At 35.8% G+C, this 25,516-nt stretch overlaps 1 protein-coding gene across 3 annotated transcripts in view; it reads right to left on the bottom strand.

Annotated features, from left to right (window-relative positions):
• The window catches only part of HYCC1 (hyccin PI4KA lipid kinase complex subunit 1), a 436,523-nt gene extending 411,561 nt beyond the window's left edge, over window positions 1–24,962 (bottom strand). For all 3 annotated transcript variants that reach the window (XM_053714139.1, XM_053714141.1, XM_053714140.1), the window contains exon 1: window positions 24,716–24,962. The gene's annotated coding sequence lies outside the window, so the exon portion shown is untranslated. The remainder of the gene's footprint in view (window positions 1–24,715) is intronic.
• Window positions 24,963–25,516: the final 554 nt, after the last annotated feature.

The raw sequence follows: 25,516 nt of genomic DNA on the forward strand, positions 1-25,516 counted from the left end.
AGCAAATCAAATTTAGTTTTTGAATGGAACATAAAAGTCATAATTAAATTTCCATCATTCAGATAGAAATTGCACACACAAAAAAAAACTTTCTATTTTACTTTTATTATTATGTACTTCATTCTTTTGGTATCCTTTGGTGTCCTTTGTTGAAGAGCATACCTAAGTGGGATGTGCACGTGCATATGAACACCATATTGCAGCTGCTGTGTTGGCAGTATTGATAACTTTGTGTAAAACTTGTATGGTAACTTATTTCTATTTTTACAATACAGTAGTGAGTAGAGAAGAGATTGTGTATCATTCTAATTGCTTAGTAACTGGCACTGTGCCACAGAATTGTGTGAGTGTGTATGTGAGCAGAGTGTGTGTGGGTGTCAGTGAGCAGAGTATGTGTGCTTTATTCTCCAGGTAATCAATACATTTCCGATGAGCTGGTGCTTTAGTGCAGTGTTTCTCAACAATGGTCCTCAAGTACCCCCAACAGGCGAGGTTTTCATTATAGCCAAATCAGTGCACAGGTGAAGTAATCAGCTCATCAGTAACTCAGTGGTTACTAACTTGCTCTCACCCATCACCTGATTATGTCACCTGTGCACTGGTTCAGCTATCATTTAAACCTGCCCTGTTGGGGGTACTTGCGGCCCTCTGTACATGTGTTTCTCCAGCGTATCATATCTAGTGCCTCACCAGCCTCTGACCTCACTGCACATCACTGAATTCATGTCAGATAATACTAAAGTCATTGGAGAGTAAACATTTCACTGAAGTAGTAGTAATTCTTTGCTATATATCTTCCGTGTTTGAAAGCACAATAGCAAACAGTTACAGTTAATAGCTGGTTTTCAAAATCCCTAAATGCAAAAGCAGCATTTCCCATTGTGCATAAGCAAATCTTAAAGGAATAGTCTAGTCAAAATTATTCAGATAAAGCATGCAATTTTAAGCAACTTTCTAATGTACTCCTATTATAAATTTTTCTTCATTCTCTAGATATCTTTATTTTAAAAAGCTGGAATGCAAGTTTAAAAGCCGGCCCATTTTTGGTTCAGAACCTGGGTAAAGCTTGTTGATTGGTAGCTAAATGTAGCCATCCAATCAGCAAGCACTACCCAGGTTCTGCACCAAAATGGGCCGGCTCCTAAGCTTAAGTTCCAGCTTTTTTTAATAAAGATTCCAAGAGAACAAAGAAAAATTGATAATAGGAATAAATTATAAAGTTGCTTAAAATTGAATGCTCTATCTGAATCATGAAAGTTTAACTTTGACTAGACTATCCCTTTAACCCAGTAGAGTTCAACCTATTTATGTATCAGGTGCATTTAAATGCTTTAGTTAATATGTATTGTGACCAACAACTTATAATACCAAATTGTGCAACACCAAGCTCATGATCTGTTGCCCTCATATTGTAATCTAGGCCTTTGTTGTTTGAAAAATGGATGTACCATGCAGAATTAAGATCAACTGACAGAAAAGTTGGCTATCAGCCACTCATTTGTACTTTCTTACAGCCAGTTCAGATATTAAACCTCACTGCTGTGACTCATGTAAGCTAGCTTGTGAGATTTATAGGTTCAACATAAGGAAGCAGATCATTATTTGCTGGTAAGATTTCATTGAATGGATTAACAAACACTTTCAGTCCATCTCCCTAGGGCTTTATAAAAGCTTGAAGATATCAAAGCACCAACATTGTACTGACTACTTATTTCTATCTTATCCTCACACACTTTCTCTTACAGCACTGTAGGAATGAAGCTAACACTACACAACACAAGTTATTATAGAGCGTACTGTCCAGAAGGATACTCTGGGGGGGACGGGAAATCACATGTAGGGAGCTTGTATTTTTGACGCTTGCTAAAGTACGGTGTGTTGTGATAAAAAAATCCCTATGCAGTGGGTTATACTTAATAGAGATCATTCCAATATTTATTATTCATCATTTACCTTACCTTATATTTATTTAGTTTTTTAACTTAAAAGGGACAGTCTAGTTAAAATGAAATGTTCATGGTTCAGATAGGGCATGTAATCTTAAACAACTTTCTAATTTACTTTTATCATCAAATTTGCTTTGTTTTCTTAGTATTCTTAGTTAAAAGCTAAACCTAGGTAGGCTCATATGCTAATTTATAAGGCCGCCTTTTATCTGAAAGCATTTGACAGTTTTTCACAGCTAAAAGGCGTTAGTTTATGTGTTTCATATAAATAACATTGTGCTCACCCCTGTTGAGTTACTTTTACAGGGCACTGATTGGCTAAAATGCAAGTCTGTCAAAAGAACTGAAATAAGGGGGCAGTCTGCAGAGGCTGAGATGCAAGGTAATTACAAAGCTAAAAAGTTTATTAATACAAACTTGTTGGTTATGCAAAACTGAAGAATATGCAATAAAGGAATTATCTATCTTTTTAGTCAAATAAAAATTCTGGAGTAGACTGTCCCTTTAATTTGTTCAGGGTCCATTACTTCTTATCACAGCCCTGCAAGGGGGCTGTGGTCTCTACAGGAAGCTAAAAGGAGAAGCTTAACTTTTGAAGTGGTTGCTAGAGGACACTTACAATAGCTACAGTCAGTGTCTTGCCCATGCTAAGTAGAGGACTCTTGCTGCAAAAGTAGAACTTAAAGGGATACTATACCAAATTTTTGTCTTCTGTGATTCAGATAGAGCAAATAATTTTAAACAACTTTCTAATTTACTCATATTACCAATTATTCTTTATTCTCTTTGTATCTTTATTTGAAAAAGAACGCTTACAAGCTGGCCTATCTTTGGTTCAGCACCTGGGTAGCGCTTGCTGATTGGTAGCTAAATGTAGCCACCAATCAGCAAGTGCTACCCAGGTGCTGAACCAAAAATGGGCCGGCTTGTAAGCTTAGATTCCTGCTTTTTCAAATAAAGATACCAAGAAAAATTGATAATAAGAGTAAATTAGAAAGTTGCTTAAAAATGCATGCTCTATCTGAATAATGAAAGAAAATAAAATGGGTTCAGTATCCCTTTAACTTTTGCAATGCCAGCTTCCTTATCTCACCAAAGGCAGTGGCTATAATAAGAATTTCAAAGTGCTCATTTTGCAAGAAAACTAGGCGTTTGCTGTTTGTTTTTAGGTTTACTTGGATTTAACATTTAATATCCTTTTTTAAGCTCTGCCTCATTTAAACCATTACAGCCATTTACCTCTCTAGTTTTATCAGAAAGGACAATAAACAAAGTTTTCATTCATCTCAACACAGGAGTCTGCTGTGAAATGTATTTTCAGTGGGGCATAAAAGCTATGAACAGAGACAGAATTGCCATCTCATGAAAGGCTTAATAACATACAGAATGCAGGTCAAAGATATATTATTGAGGACAGAGCTCAGTTTTAATGGAAGAGATAAATCAAAAGCTACTGCTGTTAGTTTACAAGGTTCAGTATTTGCTTCACCTACAATAATCGCAAGTGATTGCTTTTAGACTAACTGCTTAGAGTCATAGAAAGAACTGTGTAAACTGCTCTAACGTAAATATTAATAAATAGAAAGATAAGCAGATGGAATTCTCAATGTCGATTTTCGCTCATTGAATAGTTATGCTGCCTACTTTAATAAAGCTTCAATTCACAAGACAGCGATTGCAATATAAAATGTGTTTATGCATTGACAGTCAAGTAAAAATGAAACTTTTCTGATTCAGATAGCACATGCAATTTTAAACAACTCTCCAATTTAATCAAATTTGCTTTGTTCTCTTGGTATTCTTTGTTGAAAGCTAAACCAAGGTAAGTTCAAACTGATTTCTAAGCCATTGAACGCTGCCTATTACCTCAATGCATTTTGAGATTTTCACACTACTAGTTCATGTGTGCCATATAGATAACATTGTGCTCACTCCCATGGAGTTTTTTTATGAGTCAGCACTGATTGGCTAAAATGCAAGTCTGACAAAATCACTGAGTAAGTGGGCAGTCCGCAGAGGCTTAGATACAAAGGTAATCAAAGAGGTAAAAAGTGTATAAATATAAGTGTTGGTTATGCAAAACTGGGGAATGGGAAATATGGGGATTATTTATATATTTTAAACAATAGACATTTCAAGTAGACTGTCCCTTTAATTAAAGGGATACTGAACCCAAATTTTTTCTTTATGATTTGGATAGAGCATGCAATTTTAAGCAACTTTCTAATGAATTTTTCTTTGTTCCCCTGGTATCTTTATTGGAAAAAGTAGGAATGAAAGCTTAGGAGACGGCCCATTTTTGGTTCAGCACCATGGATAGTGCTTGTTGATTGGTGGGGCTTGCTGATTAGTGGCTATATTTAGCCACCAATCAGCAAGCGCTACCCAGGTGCTAAACATAAAATGGGCCATCTGCTAAGCTTTCATACCTGCTTTTCAAATAAAGATACAAAGAGAACAAAGAATAATTAATAGGAGTAAATTAGAAAGTTGTTTAAAATTGCATGCTCTAGCTGAATCATTAAAGAAAAAAAAAATAGTATCCCTTTAAACTTAGCAGTATATTTTCATTATTTTGCCCCCTTTTAGTATAATTTAACTCTATAAAACCCTGGTTATAATTTCTGTGAATTGGAAGTGTGCACTGCACAATTTCACATGCCTAAACCTACTCTGCTTCATTAGAGATCACATAAAGAACTACAAAAACGTGCAAGGTTTGCTAACAAAATGATAGAGCCTCTAATAAGTAGAAACTGACTGCCAAAGCTTACCTGCAAAAAGTTTCTGTTTTAACCCCTATTAACCCCTTTAATTCAGGCATAGTTTTGTTTGCAGCAAGCTCCCCCCTGAGCATTTCCATATATGGAAGATGCTATTCAGGCCATAGCTATGGTAGAATGCACATGACAACTGATTAAAGGGACAGTAAACATTCAGAATATAGTGAAGAATTATATAACATTATTTTAGCGGTAACTTCAAAAATGAAAAGTCTTTCCAGATTTTTAAGTGTAAAGTTGGACTCTGCTCCAGGATCTACTGAGCGGGTCTTGGATATCCAAAGCACTTTGCGGGCTTGCTGGCTAGTAACAGCACGCCGGGTCGTGCTATTGGACTAAATGTGACATTATCCCCCATGGAAGCAAATAAAGCCTCTTGGCAACAAACCATAGCAGTACCTGATGTCCCTCCTCAACCCCTCTTACTTGCATAAGTAATTATCCTCATGTGCACACTTTGTTACATGATATCACAGGGTTTGGAGTAGGACACTAATAAGGGGGGTGGAGCATGCTACACTTGGCAACACTTAAAGTAATTTTGCAGATTTATGGAAATTTTATTAAAATATTTATAACTTTTAAAAAAAAAAATTCACACACTGTTTTACCTCAGTTAACTCTTATAATATGCACATAACTCAAAAATTTTTATGGCACTTTATCTATAACATTAATTTATTGCAACTACAGAAAAGTCTTGCAATTTCAAGGTGTTTTATGTCCCTTTAAGCTCTACTTTTACCGCTTCAGAAGGTATGAAACAACCAGATTATAAGAACAAATTTTATTTCACCTTAAAGGAATATTCTAGTCAAAATTAAACTTTCATGATTCAGTTAGAGCATGCAACTTTTTAATTTACTCCAATTTGTGCTTCTTTATGTGCTCCATGTACCAAAAGCTGCATCCAGGTGGATTCCGAAAATAGCAGGGTGGTGAAAATACCTGCGGTGGATTCTTTCACCACCCTTCCATTTTCGGAATCCACCTGGATGCAGCATAGGCAAACGAAGCATTAAGAAAAAGAAAAAAAAACCATGCAACCGCCCGCAAGAAATAACAAAAAAACCTGTAAACCCTAAACCGCCAACCCCCCACATCGCAATAAACCTAATTAACCTATTAACTCCCAAATCGCAATAAACCTAATTTACCCCTAAACCGCCGACCCCCATCACATCACAATAAACCTAATTAACCTATTAACTCCTAAACAGCCAACCCCCCACAACGCAAATAACTAATTTAATTACTAAGCCCCCTAACCGTACACCCACTAAATTAACCCCAATTACATAAAAAAATTCTAAGTTACAATAAAAATAAACGGTTGCTAGAACAAAGTCCAGATATGCAGGGGGCATCACAGAGTCCAGCCCAATAGAGAAAAAATATTGATCAATTCTTGAAAGGTTAATCTCAGGTGTATACTTGGGGGCGGGGGGGGGATATGGACACTAGTACACAGATAAGCCGCTCTCTTCAATCACCAAAAATCGTGAAGATATCAACCAAACAACAGTCTGAAAGACAGAAAAAGAAGGAGGTGCTTCCTTGTGCGTATCAGCTATAAACAAACAGGCAGGTATCAACAGTGATCGCTCGATCTCAGTATACTCACATAGGAGGCAGCATCCAGTTGTGCTGATAGAGGCAGACTGTGGTCTCACAACAATAAGTGGTTACTGTAATATATTAATAAGGGAATGCTACAAGTAAAATTGTCAAAACTAAATAATGACCATATGATGGTATATTAAAGTGAAAAAAATAAATATATTTTTATATATATATATATATATAAATAAATAAAATAATAATAAAAAATAGAGATTATTTATTCAGATGTATCCCATATAGAAAAAAGCTTAGATCATTGTTACAGACAGGGTACAAGAGGACAGCGAAAAGATAGTGGATAAAAATAAATGATTTTAAATGAATAAATATTGGATTTTTTAAATAAATAAATAAAATGCCTTCAGAAGAAAAAAAAAATCATTATAATCCAAAAGGTTATTCATTCTGAAATGAGGTGTAGTTTTTAATTATGTAGCATGAGGCTGTATGTTCTAAGCAGTAATGTTTATTGGTTTATGGTAAATTAATTCCATTAATCTATTCACAATGTTATGCTCTCCCAGAGGGTTTTGTAAGATTATTTTGGACATTTTTTTCTGTCTAGAATATATTATTATCACATATTCTTGATTTTGTGGTTGTCACAATAGTGAATTTCTGTCTCCAGGAATAACAGGGCTCTTCTTCACGGCAAAAACGTTCTAAAATAAACATACAAATGTTGAGAAATAAACAAGGCATAAACCCGACTTTTTATGATTCAGATAGTGCATTTTATATAACTTTATAGTCTACTATTATAAAATGTGTTCATTCTCTTGGAATCCTTTGTTGAAGGCGCAACAATATACTACTGGGAGCTAGCTAAATACACTTGGTAAGCCAGTGACAAGAAGCATATATGTGCAGCCACTAATCTGCAGCTAGCTACCAGTAGTGCATTGCTGCTCCTGAGCCTACCTAGGTATGCTTTTCAACAAAGGATAGCAAGTGAATGAAGCAAACAAGATTATAGAAGTACATTGGAAAGTTGTTTAAAATTGCACAGTCTATCAGAAACGAAAAAGTTTAATTTTGCCTTTACAGTCCCTTTATTCCCCCTGTTCCCCTGCAAATATATGTACTGAGAATCAACCCCTTACTAAGTTTCACAAAACTCAATGAATAGGGGACTGTTTGAATTTGAATAGATTTGCACATGGTCCTAAGTGTGAGGAGGGAGGGGGCAAGCATTAAAACTGAAAACTGTTATGTTTTTATTTAAATAAATATCTCGGAATAATAATGGAGTTTGGCATTACAAACTAATGTAAAATGACTGGTATACAAGTGGTATAACAAATAGGCAAAGACAGTTTTATATAGTGATGAGCTATTCATATATAAACATGCAAACACAAAAACAGTTAGGAGGGAAATCCTTCCTCAGATGAGAGGATAAAGGTTTTGAGCAATGTTTTTATGGGCCCCGAAAGACAGTGGAAGTAGGTGTTAGATGAGAGAAAGGGCCAATAAAAATGTTGTTGCCCAAAAAAAAAAAACACAAGACTGTCATATCACAGGGGGTAATATTGAAAGCTAATATAAGTTACTGGTGTATAAAATTAGATATAAATATACCTAAGATGTAACAGTAGAATACTGTCCCAGAGATACATTTCAAATACTAGAATTTTATCTCTAGCTCCTAATTCTTTACATTATACGTACAACATAGAAAATTTTATATATACGTATGTGTGTGTGTTTTAAAGGGACACTAATTTTTTCTTTCATGATTCAGATCGAGCATGCAATTTTAAGCAACTTTCTAATTTACTCCTATTATAAATTTTTCTTCGTTCTCTTGCTATCTTTATTTAAAAAGCAGGAATGTGACGCATAGGAGCTGGTCCAATTTTGGTTGAGAACCTGGGTTATGCTTGCTTATTGGTGGGTTAATGTAAGCCTCCAATAAGCAAGCGCTATCCATGGTGCTGAACCTAAAATGGGCTGGCTGCTAAGATTTACATTTCTGCTTTTAAAATAAAGATAGCAAGAGAACTAAGAAAAATTGATAATAGGAGTAAATTAGAAAGTTGCATGCTCTATCTGAATCATGAAAGAAAGAAAGAAAAAAATTGGGTTCAGTGTCCCTTTAACCCCTGACTAGTTAACCTACTATTATACAGGATAACAGATACTGGTAAAGACCACAGGGACTATATAGCTACACACTATATTCTGCTGAGGAAATACAGGGGATTGGTAAATCGTAGGGGCAGAGGAAGTGGTAATATCAGGTGGTGGCTAGATACAAGTAGTATTGAGCCTCCTGTGCTAAAATTAGTCAAAACCCCCTTTGTGAAGAATAGCAACATTTTTCAGTTGAAACTAAGCTGCAGCCTCCGCTACCTTACTCCAAAAAGACAAAAATTGCACTGACATCACTAGAGAGGAGGGAAGGAGAGTGGGAGTCACAAAGTCACAGAAGATATCTGGAAAGTTTGAATATCCATGACCTTGTGACTAGAGAAATACTAAAGTTATTAAAAATAATTATTTTAAATACTTATTTCCATTTACACAGTCAGAAGTAGAATACATAATTATATTAATAGAATTAGGCAAAGAAAGTGCAGTACGGTCATTTTTAGCTGTCACTAAAATCTATTAAAAACAATGCAAGTAATTTCTGTTCACTTCTGTCATTGTTGAGACATATATACATACACCCTTTGCAATACATTTTTATTGTTTATTCACCTGTAATTAACTCTGAATTGTAGGCTTTTTCATTCCCCAGAGAGACAGGAGTGCATTTCCTCACCAATTGTCAAGTCTAGTTGCTGTGTGGAAGAAAACCGAAAGAGAGGCAACTATGTGCATTTTCTAGATAGGAGAGTGTATAGGGGCGTTGTTTCCAGCTTAAGGGATCGTACGTATCTTTGTGACCTTGTATAGTGATTATGTATATATATTATTGTGTTTAAAAGTGAAATTTAAAGTGACAATATTTTATTAGTTTAAGTATATTTAGAAATTATATAGGCTAAAAGTAATTAAATTAGGACTGAAGTCTCTCTACATAATGTGTACTATGTGTATTGTGGTAGGGAACTATGTGAATTAAAAGTAAAATATTATAACATAAAACCGTGTTTTTGCACTGTTTTGTCAGAGTGTATATTACCCCTATATTAATGGGTGTAGGTGAAAAAAAACAGAATTTATGCTTACCTGATAAATTACTTTCTCCAATGGTGTGTCCGGTCCACGGCGTCATCCTTACTTGTGGGAATATCTCTTCCCCAACAGGAAATGGCAAAGAGTCCCAGCAAAGCTGGCCATATAGTCCCTCCTAGGCTCCGCCCACCCCAGTCATTCGACCATAGGGTGTCGTGGTGACTGTAGTTAGAGAAAATAATTCATCGGACCTGATTAAAAAACTAGGGCGGGCCGTGGACCGGACACACCGTTGGAGAAAGTAATTTATCAGGTAAGCATAAATTCTGTTTTCTCCAACATTGGTGTGTCCGGTCCACGGTGTCATCCTTACTTGTGGGAACCAATACCAAAGCTTTAGGACACGGATGAAGGGAGGGAGCAAATCAGGTCACCTAAACGGAAGGCACCACGGCTTGCAAAACCTTTCTCCCAAAAATAGCCTCCGAAGAAGCAAAAGTATCAAATTTGTAGAATTTGGCAAAAGTGTGCAGTGAAGACCAAGTCGCTGTCTTACATATCTGATCAACAGAAGCCTCGTTCTTGAAGGCCCATGTGGAAGCTACAGCCCTAGTGGAGTGAGCTGTGATTCTTTCAGGAGGCTGCCGTCCGGCAGTCTCATAAGCCAATCGGATGATGCTTTTAAGCCAAAAAGAAAGAGAGGTAGAAGTTGCTTTTTGACCTCTCCTTTTACCAGAATAGACGACAAACAGAGAAGAAGTTTGTCTGAACTCTTTTGTAGCTTCTAAGTAGAATTTTAGAGCACGGACTACATCTAAATTGTGTAGCAAACGTTCCTTCTTTGAAACTGGATTCGGACACAAAGAAGGTACAACTATCTCCTGATTAATATTTTTGTTGGAAACAACCTTTGGTAGAAAACCAGGCTTAGTACGCAAAACAACCTTATCTGAATGGAACACCAGATAGGGTGGAGTACATTGTAGAGCAGATAACTCAGAAACTCTTCTAGCAGAAGAAATAGCAACCAAAAACAAAACTTTCCAAGATAACAACTTAATATCTACGGAATGTAAAGGTTCAAACGGAACCCCTTGAAGAACTGAAAGAACTAGATTTAAACTCCAGGGAGGAGTCAAAGGTCTGTAAACAGGCTTGATCCGAACCAAAGCCTGAACAAATGCTCGAACATCTGGCACAACTGCCAGTCGTTTGTGTAGTAGGACAGATAAAGCAGAAATCTGTCCCTTTAGAGAACTTGCAGATAATCCTTTATCCAAACCTTCTTGTAGAAAGGAAAGAATCCTAGGAATCTTTATCTTATTCCATGGGAATCCCTTGGATTCACACCAGCAGAAAACACCACATACTCTTAACCATCTCCGTGGAGATGTTGCCTGTGCAACGGCAAAGAGAATGACTGGGGTGGGCGGAGCCTAGGAGGGACTATATGGCCAGCTTTGCTGGGACTCTTTGCCATTTCCTGTTGGGGAAGAGATATTCCCACAAGTAAGGATGACGCCGTGGACCGGACACACCAATGTTGGAGAAAATGACAATATATAAAGTCAAGATGTACCATCCAGAATTAATTCCAATTTATTAAAATATTTATAATATATTAAAGTACTGTTTAAAATTTAAAACTCCTATATATGACTTTTACAAGTTCCTCTAAAATCAACTATGGGACGTCTCCCAAATACATAAAACAATATATATTATTAAACCTTGAGATAGTATGTGTATTTCGTGACAATTGCTGAGTAAAAAACGTTATTTGCAGTACAATAACAATGAGGCTAGCTTAAAAAACCTTTTAAATAGTTACTTTGTCTGAGCTGACCTTTGATCTTTGCTTAACAAAAATTTTAACACTTATCAACCTTTCAATTTAGGATATAATAAAAGCTCACAACCTTATCTCACTTTACAGTTATTAGTTTTGCAAATCAGTTCCGTAAAATATATGCAGTTCTGGTTTTGTACAGTCCGTATTAAACAAACTTTTCTTTGTGAGACTGCTCTTAGTGCTTTGCACGCAGTCAGAGTCTTTACATATATCAACGTGTGGTAATGCAAATGAAATGAAACTTTTAGTACACACTATTTTGGGGGGTTTACTAGCTTTCTTGTATTGATACTCACAGATCCTTTTGATCTCGCCGCTGTGTTTGTCAGATCAGCTTGTGAATTCTGACTGTAGTCCTTCTTGCTTTGCCGCCTCTGTTCGGCGTCTGACGTCACACTCCCCTCAAGGAGGATATTTTCCCAAGACACCGCTACTCGTATCTCCGTTAATAGCTCAAATGGGAAATGTTAAAGATGGAACTGCACTTAGTGCTTTGCACGCAGTTCTTAAGGTGGATTTAGAAGGTAGTAATTTAGAGATGGCAATGCCGATAGGAAAGTGCACAACCCGGGTTATGTATACGATTCTATACAGTTCTTCTTTGTAATATTGTAATGTTCCTCAATCTGTGTATAAGTCACCCAGCTCGACGCGTTTCGCTCTGTTCAGAGCTTTATCAAGATGCTGGTGACTAATAGTTGCCTCTATTTAAATATCTTGCATGTTTTCTATTTGTCCTTCCTTAATTGCCAATAAAGGTGGAAATTTTCGATTTCTTAGTGGCCCCCATAGTGTGTCTAAATTTCCTTTTTAAGGTGGATTTTCTATATACATCTCCATTCGTAGTAGTAGTCACTTTTTTATTTTTTATTTTTTCCCCAGCAGTGTGTCTAAATATCCATATTTTGTTTATAGGTTGATTTTACTTTGTTTCCATGTATCCTTCCAGGCTTCAATTCTAACATAATAATTGTCTATACTATTACAACAGTATATTAACCATTAAAAAGGAGCTAATGGCTACATATTACATCAATAGTTAACATAAATCTAGGTTTCATGATAGAAGTAACATATCTTTCTTTTCTATCTCATCTCTTACACCATTATTTTAACCACTAAAAAGAGAACTCGTGGATGTATATAACATCAATCTATATTCAACATAAACCTAGGTTTCCTAATTTTCTATAGGGAGTTACAGATATTAACTCATTAATTTCTTTCTATTATTGGAGTCCCTCTAGAAGGTGTGTTTCTATATGAAAAAGTAATTAATCCCGTGGTGGAAGATAGATATTATTTGGACTGATTACAGGATATATTATTTTATTAAACCATTACATAAAAAGAATTTGAAAAAGAATAAGAAATAGAAAATAAAAATTATTATATTGGAAAACTATGATCTTATTATATATGTATTCTTTATTCAAAGAGAAATGGGGAAAGATCTAATTCTGAGTTTAGTCCATATGGAAATAGAGTATTATATTTATATATCAGCTCTGCTTCTTTTATTTGCAGTTTCTTTTCTATGTTTCCTCCCCGCCAATGTTTATGTATCTTTTTGATTCCCCAGTATGTCAAATCCTTTGTATTGCTTTTGTGTACTATTTTAAAGTGTTTATAGAGATGAGTATTGTCTATACCGTTTTTTATGTTATTTAGATGTTCCCTGATACGATCTTTGACCATTCTTTTGGTCTCTCCAATGTAAAATAAATTACAAGAGCATCTTAATATATAGATAACGTTTTTTGTGGAGCATCTTATGGTATCTTTTATTGAAAATATTTTATCTGAACCATTGATTTTAAGGTTTGTTATTTTCTTGCTGAAACTACAGGCTTTGCAGGAGTAACAAGGGAAAAAACCCTTGATACTCCTTCCCATTAGATCTTTTTGTATTTTTTGACTATTTTTATTTTGTTTTAAGTCACTTGGGGCCAAAATTGTTTTTAAATTGTTTGCTTTTTTAAAAATGAATTTCGGATTTTCTGAAATTTTTTCCCCTAAAATGTCATCCTCTTTTACTATATACCAATACTTTTTTATAATTTTTTTGATAATACTGTAGTCTGCATTATAGTCTGTGATGAAAGGTATTGTGATTTTTTCTGTATTTTTAATTGGTCTCTCCTTATATGTAAGTAGACTTTCTCTATTTGTGTTCTTCGCTTTATCTAATGCTTTTTTTGTAATTTCTGTTTTATAACCTCTAGCTAGGAACCTTTTTTCTAGCTTTTCTGCTTGTTCCTGAAAATCAAACGGTCTTGAACAATTTTTCTTGATGCCCAAGAATTGTCCTAATGGGACATTTTCCTTCCATAATTCCAGATGGCAGCTTTTAGAATGTATATAATGGTTGGCGTCTGTTTTTTTAAAATGCGTTTTTGTTTCTAATTGGTTTTCTATGACTATTATTTCAAGATCTAGAAAAGTTATTGTGTCCTTACTCCAATTCGATGTAAACTTTATGCCCCATGTATTATTATTCATATTATTAAGCATTTTGATAAGTTCTTCTTCAGTGCCCTCCCATACAATAAGCAGGTCATCAATGAATCTTTTGTCGAGCTGGGTGACTTATACACAGATTGAGGAACATTACAATATTACAAAGAAGAACTGTATAGAATCGTATACATAACCTGGGTTGTGCACTTTCCTATCGGCATTGCCATCTCTAAATTACTACCTTCTAAATCCACCTTAAGAACTGAGTGCAAAGCACTAAGTGCAGTTCCATCTTTAACATTTCCCACTTGAGCTATTAACGGAGATACGAGTAGCGGTGTCTTGGAAAAATATCCTCCTTGAGGGGAGTGTGACGTCAGACGCCGAACAGAGGCGGCAAAGCGAGAAGGACTACAGTCAGAATTCACAAGCTGATCTGACAAACACAGCGGCAAGATCAAAAGGATCTGTGAGTACCAATATAAGAAAGCTAGTAAACCCCCCAAAATAGTGTGTACTAAAAGTTTCATTTCATTTGCATTACCACACGTTGATATATGTAAAGACTCTGACTGCGTGCAAAGCACTAAGAGCAGTCTCACACAGAAAAGTTTGTTTAATACGGACTGTACAAAACCAGAACTGCATATATTTTATGGAACTGATTTGCAAAACTAATAACTGTAAAGTGAGATAAGGTTGTGAGCTTTTATTATATCCTAAATTGAAAGGTTGATAAGTGTTAAAATTTTTGTTAAGCAAAGATCAAAGGTCAGCTCAGACAAAGTAACTATTTAAAAGGTTTTTTAAGCTAGCCTCATTGTTATTGTACTGCAAATAACGTTTTTTACTCAGCAATTGTCACGAAATACACATACTATCTCAAGGTTTAATAATATATATTGTTTTATGTATTTGGGAGACGTCCCATAGTTGATTTTAGAGGAACTTGTAAAAGTCATATATAGGAGTTTTAAATTTTAAACAGTACTTTAATATATTATAAATATTTTAATAAATTGGAATTAATTCTGGATGGTACATCTTGACTTTATATATTGTCATTTTTTTCACCTACAACCATTAATATAGGGGTAATATACACTCTGACAAAACAGCGCAAAAACACGGTTTTATGTTATAATATTTTACTTTTAATTCACATAGTTCCCTACCACAATACACATAGTACACATTGTGTAGAGAGACTTCAGTCCTAATTTAATCACTTTTAGCCTATATAATTTCTAAATATACTTAAACTAATAAAATATTGTCACTTTAAATTTCACTTTTAAACACAATAATATATATACATAATCACTATACAAGGTCACAAAGATATGTACGATCCCTTAAGCTGGAAACAACGCCCCTATACACTCTCCTATCTAGACAATCCAATTTATAAGACCGAAGGATCTTATATTAATAGGGTGTTTGGGATCTTTTATAGTTCCAGCGCTCTACTCATTCACACCAATTAAAAACTATGTGCATTTATCTTTTTTGTTTCTGGATGAAACCAAAATGTGTTCACAGTATAAAAAAAAAAAAAAAAAAAAATCCAGATACGATTGCACTAATCCATATTACAGTAAGATTTTTTGCATGGTCTGAAATATTTCATATAATTAACATTTTTAACATTAAATGTAAAGGGATAGGAAAGTCATAATTAAAGCTTCATGATTTAGAAAGAACAAGTAAATTAAAAAATACTTTTAAATTGCAATTTTGTTATCCAATTTACTTTGTTCTCTTGTTATCACTGGTTGAACGGCATATGCACATATCCTCGGCAGCAGCAATGCACTTAATGGGAGCTAGCTTTTGAATGGTGGCAATGAACACTTGTCTCTTGTCATTTGCCTAACCAGATGTGTTCAGTTCGCTTGCAGTAGAGCATTTATGCTCTGGAGCTGAATTTAACTACGGTATGTATTTAGCCTTATACAGTGGATAAAACCTAGTATTTGAGCACTTTTATGTTCCATAAAAAATATATTTAAATATGTTGGGGGGTTTTGCTGGTCCCAAGCCTGGTCTGAGGTCTGGATATATAGCAACAGGGTTGAAAACAGTTATATGCAAGCAACAGTGCAATAATAAAATGCTCTAACCAATGACCTATAGCACAAATGCCAAGTGTGGCTCTCTGAATCATTTTCATTCTAGTGGGGCAGCCAGGCCCAGTGGTACCCTCCTCCAATTCAGTCTCCGCAAACAGGAAGCTTGCACAGTACTACAGAAACACCACACTACATGCTGGGGAGCCCAAAGCAATGGAGGAACTTTAGGGCCAGGAAACTAAGCCTTGATATGGTTGAAGGGTGACAGAAGGTCTGATTATCTATCTATTGGGTACTTATAGAGAGCAAACTAATCACCCGTGAGGGTCTCAAGGCGCTAGACTAGCATAATGGCTGTACAGCCAGGAATCCAATCAGATGTTCCGTCTTTATTATTATTATTATAAAAGTATTCTTTATTTGTAAACTTTATACAAAAGATGAGGCTGGCACACATGGCGACGTTATAGTTATTTTGTATGGTATACAAAGACCCAGCATTAGGACATTTCTTTTCTTTTTGCAGATCCCTTTAACCCTTCCCGCTGTTATAAAGTTCCATGCCATCCTAACCGCGCTGGGCTTTAGCACCGTTATAGCCATTTGGCTGTACTGAAGCCATAACTGCTTCCTAACTGGGATCGCGGGCTGGAGGGCGTGCCTAGCATCATGGGCACTCTACCGACTCAATCCCATCATTGAAATCAAGCGATCACATGAATGATCGTGTGATTTACATTTTTTACTTATTTGTTTATATCAGAACTTTATTCCGATGTAACAAATAAAAACAGCAGGAAGGGGTTAAAAAGGTGCAAAAAAAAAAAGTTCAACAGCAGATTAAAAACAAACTTTATATTAAATAAATTAATATGCAAAATGTTGTAATTACAGTAGCTTTAAAGATGCCACGGTAATTAATGCACTAATACAACACAATCACCACTTATTTGTCCTATTACCCTATTCCATTGCTGTACTTTCCTGGAGCTAAATCTTGGTATAAACACCGTCTTAAAAGTCACACAAACAAGTTATCTTGTGCTTTTTGACCTTTGTTTCTATTGCACGTCATTTTCATTTGCAGTCATTGGGCCAAAGTTAATAAGGGCTGGACAGACATAGTTCTCTCCCACAAACCTCTCCGCCTGGCATCGCGGCCAGCAATATTCTGATGGTATTTAACATTGCACAAGTGACAAGTGACTGCTTGTGCCACACTGCCACATACTCGCGCACAACAATCCTAATCGGAATTGTCTGGGGCGATTGCAAACCACCATCTCAGAGCTGGCATATATCGAAGTGCTCCAAATCTGCATCATACAGCTTGATAAATAAAGCCCTTTAACTTGATTCAAAAACCATGTTGTCTGTAAGGTAGAGGAATATCTGAAGATAAATAAAATAAAGAAGGTGCCTCCTAGTGCAATATGTTTCCACAGCGTGAATGCACTGTGTAAGTGATACAATTATACTCACAAACAGAGCAGCACCAAAATGTACTTATTGGAGCCTGCTGGGATCTCTGTGTCTCAGCTCACAGGTGCGGAGTCTGCTGCTCCCTGCTGATTCTCAATCAGGATAATCAATGTGAGAATAAAACAGTGTTTAAAATTAAAAACACAATTTATTAAAATCCATAAAAACAAAAAGAGCATTCGTATTGTGTATTGCTATTTGCAAACAGATTCGCAAGGTGTTTCTCAACCACTCCGGCGGTTTCTTCAGGCATCTGTTTTGAAAACAAACAAGGTTTCAGGCATGACTAAGGGCCTATTGCAGGCCGGAAACATTGTTCGTTTGTTCCTATGGAACCAGTTGTAAAATAAATTTTTTTTTATCAAATTTAGAGGCTGGAAGCTGTGTAAAATTTGAAGTACTATTGGAACTTGGCAAGTCTCTTTCCATGCCCCACATATAAAGTGTGCCGTCTTCCCATCTGGAATATTGCAGATAAAATATATTAGGTCAACCAGCTTAAATACATCAGTATTAGCCTATATCCATGCCTTATTACACAAAACAAAAATCTAAACCTTCAATAAAATTACTGTTAGATTACATTTCTCTCTAGTACAAATCAATGATATTCAGGTAACCATAAAAGGTATTTCATACTTATAACAATAGAAAAGTTGTACATTCTTAAAATGGACAGTCTAGTCAAAATTAAAACTTTCATGATTCAGATAGGGCATGTAATTTTAAACAACTTTCCAATTTACTTTTGTCATCAAATTTGCTTTGTTCTCTTGGTATTCTTAGTTGAAAGCTAAACACAGGTAGGCTGATATGATAATTTCTAAGCACTTGAAGGCTGCCTCTTATCTGAATGCATTTGACAGTTTTTCACAGCTAGAGGTCATTATTTTTGTGTGCCATATCGATAACATTGTGCTCCCGCCCGTGGAGCGACTTATGAGAGGGCACTGATTGGCTAAAATGCAAGTCTGTCAAAATAAGGATGCAGTCTGCAGAGGCTTAGATACAAGCTAATCACAGAGGTATAAAGTATATTAATATAACCGTGTTAATTTTGCAAAACTGGAGAATGGGTAATAAAGGGATTACCTATCTTTCTAAACAATAAAAATTCTTGAGTAGAGTGTCCCTTTAAAAATGTTCCCAATTCAACCTACCCACCAACATCTATACTTTGTACCACTCAAATTATATCCCCTTGTTCAAGCTTATCAGAGACTTAATGGCAAAATGGATAAAACTCAAAATATCTCTTTACGGGAGAATCATATCTACTAAAATGTCCCTACTACCCAAACTGCTGTATCTCTTTAGATCCTTGCCTATCTCAGTACCACATTCAGAATTGCATAAGCTCCAAAAGAGACATCCTAAGATTTATATGGCAGGGCAAAAAAGAGCCAGAATCAATAAAAAAAAAACTCCTGTGCACTAGCAAAAGAGAGGGAGGAGTAGGTCTTACGAATCTAATTCCATATTATTACTCTGCACGAATAGCACAAACCCTTCACTGGTTCAAAACTAACTGCATCTCGCAATGGGTTCACATTAAATACAGTGTCATGGAAACCAAACCATTATCTAACTTACTATGGACCCCCCAACACTATTAAATTCCCTCGAAAATGCAATTACATTGCAATCCAACACAATATACACTTATGGAAACTGCTAAATTCCAAATTCCCCCTAATTCAAAACAGATCCAAGATAACTCCTTTAATAGCTCCTACCTCTTCCATTGATAAAAAAAACACAACAGAAATGGTCCAACAAAGGACTCTTATAGAATAGCAGACATTTACAGAGAGGACAAAATAATATCCTATGAATAATATCAGACACTTGACAGTGAAGATAAGAATATATGGTACCATTACTTACAATTAAAATCTAGAGCACAGGAAATTCTAGGTAATGAAAAAATACCCCCAAACACTACACTAGAAACACTTTGTCTCTCCGATCATCACATTCGAGGAGTGATATCCACTTTATACACTATTTTCAACCGTACCCCAACAGAAAGCAAATTACAACTTATGACAAAATGGGAAAAAGACATTGGTGAAGCATGGCCAATTGAGACTTGGACAAAAAATCTTGCTAACGGATTAACCTTCTCACAAAATGGAATGCTTAAGGAAAATGTTATTAAGGTAGCCTTTAGATGGTATCAAGTGGGGGGGGGTGTCACTGCCCCGGTACTGCTACAGATGTTGCGGCGAGAGTGGTACATACCTACATATGTGGTGGCAGTGTGAAAAAATCAGGGGCCCCTGGGAACACACATATGAACTACTGAGCTCGATATTCCAAAAGAGAGCAACACTGACAATAGAACAAGCGTTATTACACTTCCCGATTCCTGAGCTCTCTAAACAAAATAACAAAATTAGCCATGATGATTTGTACGATAGTTAGACTAAGTATAGCTCAATTTTGGAAGAAAACGCCTCCAAGCTTTGAACTAGTAAAACATAAGATTACACACCACTATTACATGGCAAGCTCAGCAGCAGAAGTCCTAAACAATAAAGAGAGTTTCTTACTACAATGCGAGCCGTTCATTATGGATCACGAGGCATCATTGAGAAATAGAGTTTAGGATAATTACACAAAGTCGTGAGAGTGAGGGGTGTGAGCCGAGGCCCATGGGACTATATAAATACGGAAACCAAAAAAGTTAAATTTATTAAGGAAATGAAGGGAAACTAACCTGGGTCTTTATTATACACTGATGTAACGAATATCACTGAAGAGAACTTGAAGACAAATATTTGACTGTTCCCTATTCTCACAATATAGAGTAAAAAAAAAAAATCTAATTGGGGCTCACTTTGCATCAGGGGGTACATAACAAAATTCAATGCCCTAACACAAGACCTGCAAAGGGGGCGCAATAAGCAGTCATATTATCCCAAGAGTCTCATGTGGCTGGCAAACACAGGATGTATCAATGATGAAACTATTATAATAATTATATAAAATAAAAAAAAAAAAAAAAACAACTAGGGGACAAACTTGCAAAAGGAAGACTAGATGTAAAAAGCTAAGGTTGCAGAAACACTGTCTCATTGCAATATTAGGCACCCTGTGATTTTCAAGCAAATTAGGCCTTGCCTGAAAAAGATATGAAGACAATAAACATGTCAGATATGCTTTGTATATTTATCTACTGAAATGACTACACCATAGAAATTGCTGTATAGAGTCCTGAAACATAAAATACTCTCTAATGTTTTCACTTACATAAATAGCAATAAACAGAAAAAAATATGCAATAAAGATGACCTTGTATTATTGTCATAAGAACCATACGCAGCTAATGCGCTAAAAGCGCTTTGGCCTGCAACACTATAATACTTACATTTATGCTCCTCACCCAGTTAGTCTAAGTGCATTAGAAAAAAAATACGTATTTCCATTTGGAGAATGAAAACAGAAGCTCAAATATTATTTGGAAGCAAAAAATGCCTGTTCTGTGTTTACAGAGTGTACCTGGCTATTGTTAAAAGTCTGTTACACCAATACTGATAGAATGAATTCACAAGCTCGTTTTTTTACATTTAAAAAGGAAAAGTATCCAACACGCTAAAATCAAAACGTCACTTGATTACATTCAAGAGAGATTATTTGATAGGAATCTACAGCAAAGTGACAAACAAACCACAAAATTAATTGCCAGTGCAAATTAAGAAATTAATCGACTGAACCAGGTCACAAGAAACATCGGCTGTGTACAAAATGAATGAAATCTTACAGCGCTTGAACACAAGCTGACTTATGAAAATCTGCTAAAAGGTGATTGTGGTTATAAAGAGGGGGAAAAAATATCCATATAACATGCAATTATCTCTATAGCCCTCAATCTAACATTTTTTCCATTGCACACAGAAAATAAATCAGCAAGACAGTGAATTATTCAGCTGTAAGAATTTACAGAAATATTGTGGAGTGGAATAGAAGATAAGCATATTTAATCATATTACTACTGTGATTTTCTAGTCCCTGAAGGTATAATCTCCCTGGAGACGGAAACACAGATGTCAAATATTTATCCAAATTTTAAACACACAACATTTAGCAGAGTCTGCATGTGTTTTGCTTAATGAATTTGAAGCTCAAGATACCACAAGCAAGGGAGTATTTTCAAAAGAGAACTACATGGGTTAATTCACACACAAAAACAAGAAAAGAAAATTGTTAATGAAAGCAAAGCAATGGACAATTCATTAAAACTAGAGACTTCAAAAGGTTGGATACATTTAAATCCTGCTTGATTTAATTTTAAAGGTGTCCCCACCACCCCAAAAGTGCATGAAAAGAGTGAGTGTGCACTCACATTATAGTTTAACAGTCAGGGGGGGGGATAAAAAAATTGTACTACTCTACTCAATGTTTACAGGACATTGTAGTGAAAAAAACTACAAGCCGCAATTCATTACAGTATGAAATTGTTACACTACAGTGGAATTCTGTGTTTATCATACTCCCTTCCAAAAAGAAGTTAAAAATATAGCTAAAGCCACAGCTCGTGACTGACAGAGTTATGCGGTTGTTGATTGGCTCTCAAGCTATTTCTTGCAGTACTCTGCATCTTCTGAGAGGGACTTTATGTGTTTTAATAGACGTTAAACCTCAGATTTTTGTTTAATGACTGAGATAGAGCATGCAATTTTAACCCTTTCATGTCAGGATTAAAGTGCCTACATCGGAACAACTGTTCCGATGTAGACAAATTGAAATCACACGATCGCAAGATTTCAATTATTGGATCGCATCTGGGGGGCGTCCCTACAACCCTAGGAACGCCCCCAAGACCGCGATCAAGTCCTGACAGCACAGAAGGCTTCAGGACAGCCGTTAGCTTTGACGTTCTATTCCGTCATAACGGCTTTAAAGCCCAGCCTAATTATGACGGAATAGAACGGCATAACGGCTTTAAAAGGTTAAATAACTTTCTGATTTACTTCTATCTAATTTGCTTTATTTTCATGGTGTCCTTTGTTGAAATGCATACCTATGTAGGCTTAGAATGCACTATTGGGAGCTAGCTGCCGATTGGTGGCTGCACATATATGCTTCTTGTCATTGTCTCACTTAATGTGTTTTACTAACTCCCAGAAATGCATTGCTGCTCCTTAAACAATGTATAAATAATGGTATGCTCTGACTCATGAATGAAACATTTTGAATTTCATGCTCCTTTAATCCCACAGCGAGTAGTAAAAAGTGACATACTCTAACAAAATGAGAGCATGCCAGTTTTCCACTACCATGTTTTTAACAAGTCTGTTGCATTGTTTTGCTATCCAGTTTCTAGTAGAAGATTTCCAGCTCTGGCTACTAAAATAGGTAGTTTGCTTTTAACTTTTATAGAAATGTCAAACAAATTGGTTACCACCAATAAAATGTGACTGCTTCTATTTATAAAGGACTAGCACAACACATTTATTTTTGCTGTACTTGAAATTAGACATCAGATACCAATTACACATTAAAAGGGACAGTATACAATAAAAAAAAATCCCTAAATGTGTTTTCAATAACTTTTTTTTTACCAGCTGCAGAGTATAAAATGTATGAGATTTGCTTTTTTAATGCTTATTTGTTTATATAAATTAGCTGAATTTGCATTTTGAAGCCACAACCTAATAAAATGGGTTGAGCTTGTAGGTATAATCAGATTTCATTACTTTATCACAATGTGTACACATATCCGCTTCTTTATCTTATATCTGTCCATAAACCAATCACCAATACTTGGAGAGAACAATGGAAAATTAACATTGTATTACCTTCTCTCTTCTATAACCCACTGGGAGTGTAATTTCTTCTACTGGCTGTGTTAACACAGCTTGGCCTTGAGGGCAAAAACTTTCAGGATGGGTTGGGATAGCACAGGCTAAATTAACTATTTTTAATTCCAATATAAGGGTAAAGGAAATACTTGTAAACAATTTAATACACTCCAGCAGGTAAAGTGGATCATTGGGAAAAAATTAAAAGGGAGACATTTTTTGAGCAAACTGTCCCTAATATCTAATACTACCATTATTTTCTGTCATACTGTTGTGTACTTTAACCATATGTGTCTTTTGAAAACCATCACAGACAACTGCACTATTGTTGCTAATACACAAACATTTTGTTTAGGATTATTTGGACAACAGATTTTGTTTCCACCAAAACCTCGGTGTGGTTTTATTTTCATTAGCCACAGCAGATTCTACTTTTCTTCATTTTCTTTCAGAACTGTAACATAAGTAATGCCTAAAAAACTAGAATTCTACAGAATTCTATTTTAGTGATGTGAAATGTTACACTTTGAATGGTCAGAAAGCATTTGCTGCACAGCAGCTCCATATTTCTGTATATAAATAACAAATAACTACTAGCAGTGCAACTGCTTTTGAGGGAGCGCTGTCTGGTGCATATATTAGAATATTTTATGTTTATGCACATACATAAATACATAATCAGTGTTTGATGTACAAGAAGACACATATGTGGTCATACATAAAGATTAAAAATATAAAGAATTGACATTCATAGTTTAAAGCAGAGTACTTGCACAATACATAGTTGCTGTAAACTGGTACTCAGATCTCCAGGAGGACTTTTATTTTCAATCTGCTTGAGGGTGTAACCAGCATAAGAGGAGTATAATAGGTAGATTCACTGGTATGGAGTTTTTGACAAACCAGTTCCCCACTTACTCATTAGCAGATTAGTGATTACTGCAATTCTAGTTTCTACTATAAAACTGTTTCCAAAGATGATTTATTATTAAATATGCCTGTTTGCTAGAGCTATATGGAAGACATGTATTACTGTAATTCCAGGTTTTATTATACAAAAGCAATCTTTTTTTTTAGGAGGGAGCTATATTACAAATTATTTTAATTTTCATACATCACAGGGTACAATAATAAAACAAAGACGCCTTTTTAAAGAAAGTTTCCCCCAGCTGGTCTATACTGATGCTAGGAAACTGCATACATTCCCCAGCATCCCTTTAGTATCCCATGAAGAGAGGAAAAGCGAGAAAAGCACAACTTCCTCTAACTGCAGATAAACGATGGTTCGATAGATTTTACTTATTTATATCTGATTCAAATAACACAGATCAGATTAATAATGACTTTAGAACTTACGAATTTGCTTTTAAAAACAGATAAACAATTAAAGAAGCAGCTACACAAAGGCGCAGTCTGTTGTGAAAGAAAAGCCCATAAAAAGCAATACAAAGATGTTGCAGTTCGGTAGTGAGCCAGACTACATGGTGTGTGCGGCACAGGCTATGACAAAAAGCGAAATAATACAAGAAGTAACATAATAAATACAGAAAGGACCGGTACTCACCTCGGGAAGTTAGAGTACAAGAGCTGCCTTTCAGGACGAGTTAGTCAGGATTTGACAACAAAGTTTTTAAGCATCAGGAATAAATAATCCCTCCCTACGTCTGTTTCCTACTACTGAGCCTCAGAATGTCTGACAAGCAGCGGGGTAGCGCTGCACAGACGATCAGCCCAGTGTTGCTTTTAGTGGCAGTAGTACATACTGTTTCCCTAGCTATGCCTTCCGCACCCTCTAGTCTACCCTGCTGACCGGGAGCTGTCAATCAAGCTACACCACGTGACGCACAGTGTTCAGCAAACCCCACGTTTAGTAAAGTGCTTCTGCTTCTCCGTGTGAGTGACGTAAAAGCCACGCCCACAGACTATGTTCAAAGCGTGCAAGCACTGAGTGAGAAACATCAGTCTCGCTGTACACTGTAGTACAGTATATACAGTATAGAGTGTTGCTTTGCACACAGGGACATATAAAATTATTTCGCAAAAATATGTATATTGCGGTGAAAACAGGACTTTGTTGCCTTGGGTAATTCCAAGCGAAGTTATATGTTTGAGGTTATTTCAGAGTTGTTTCCCTTATAATAATTGGTCAGTTGATTTTTCTATATAAGAAGGCTGTCATTACTGTGAGGTCCCTCAATTTTAAAAAGGCGACTTTAAACTTGAGAGCTGTAGTATCTAGCTATGCAGAGTTCTGGATGTAACAGATGCTAAAAAAATAATAGGCCCTATGCTTTCTCAGTTAAATTAGAAAAAAAATGCCCTTCCGTGGTAGTTGTAATCCATTAATTCTAGAAAGATAGAGGCT

Source organism: Bombina bombina, chromosome 5 (assembly GCF_027579735.1).
Source record: "Bombina bombina isolate aBomBom1 chromosome 5, aBomBom1.pri, whole genome shotgun sequence".
Taxonomy (NCBI): Eukaryota; Metazoa; Chordata; class Amphibia; order Anura; family Bombinatoridae; genus Bombina; species Bombina bombina.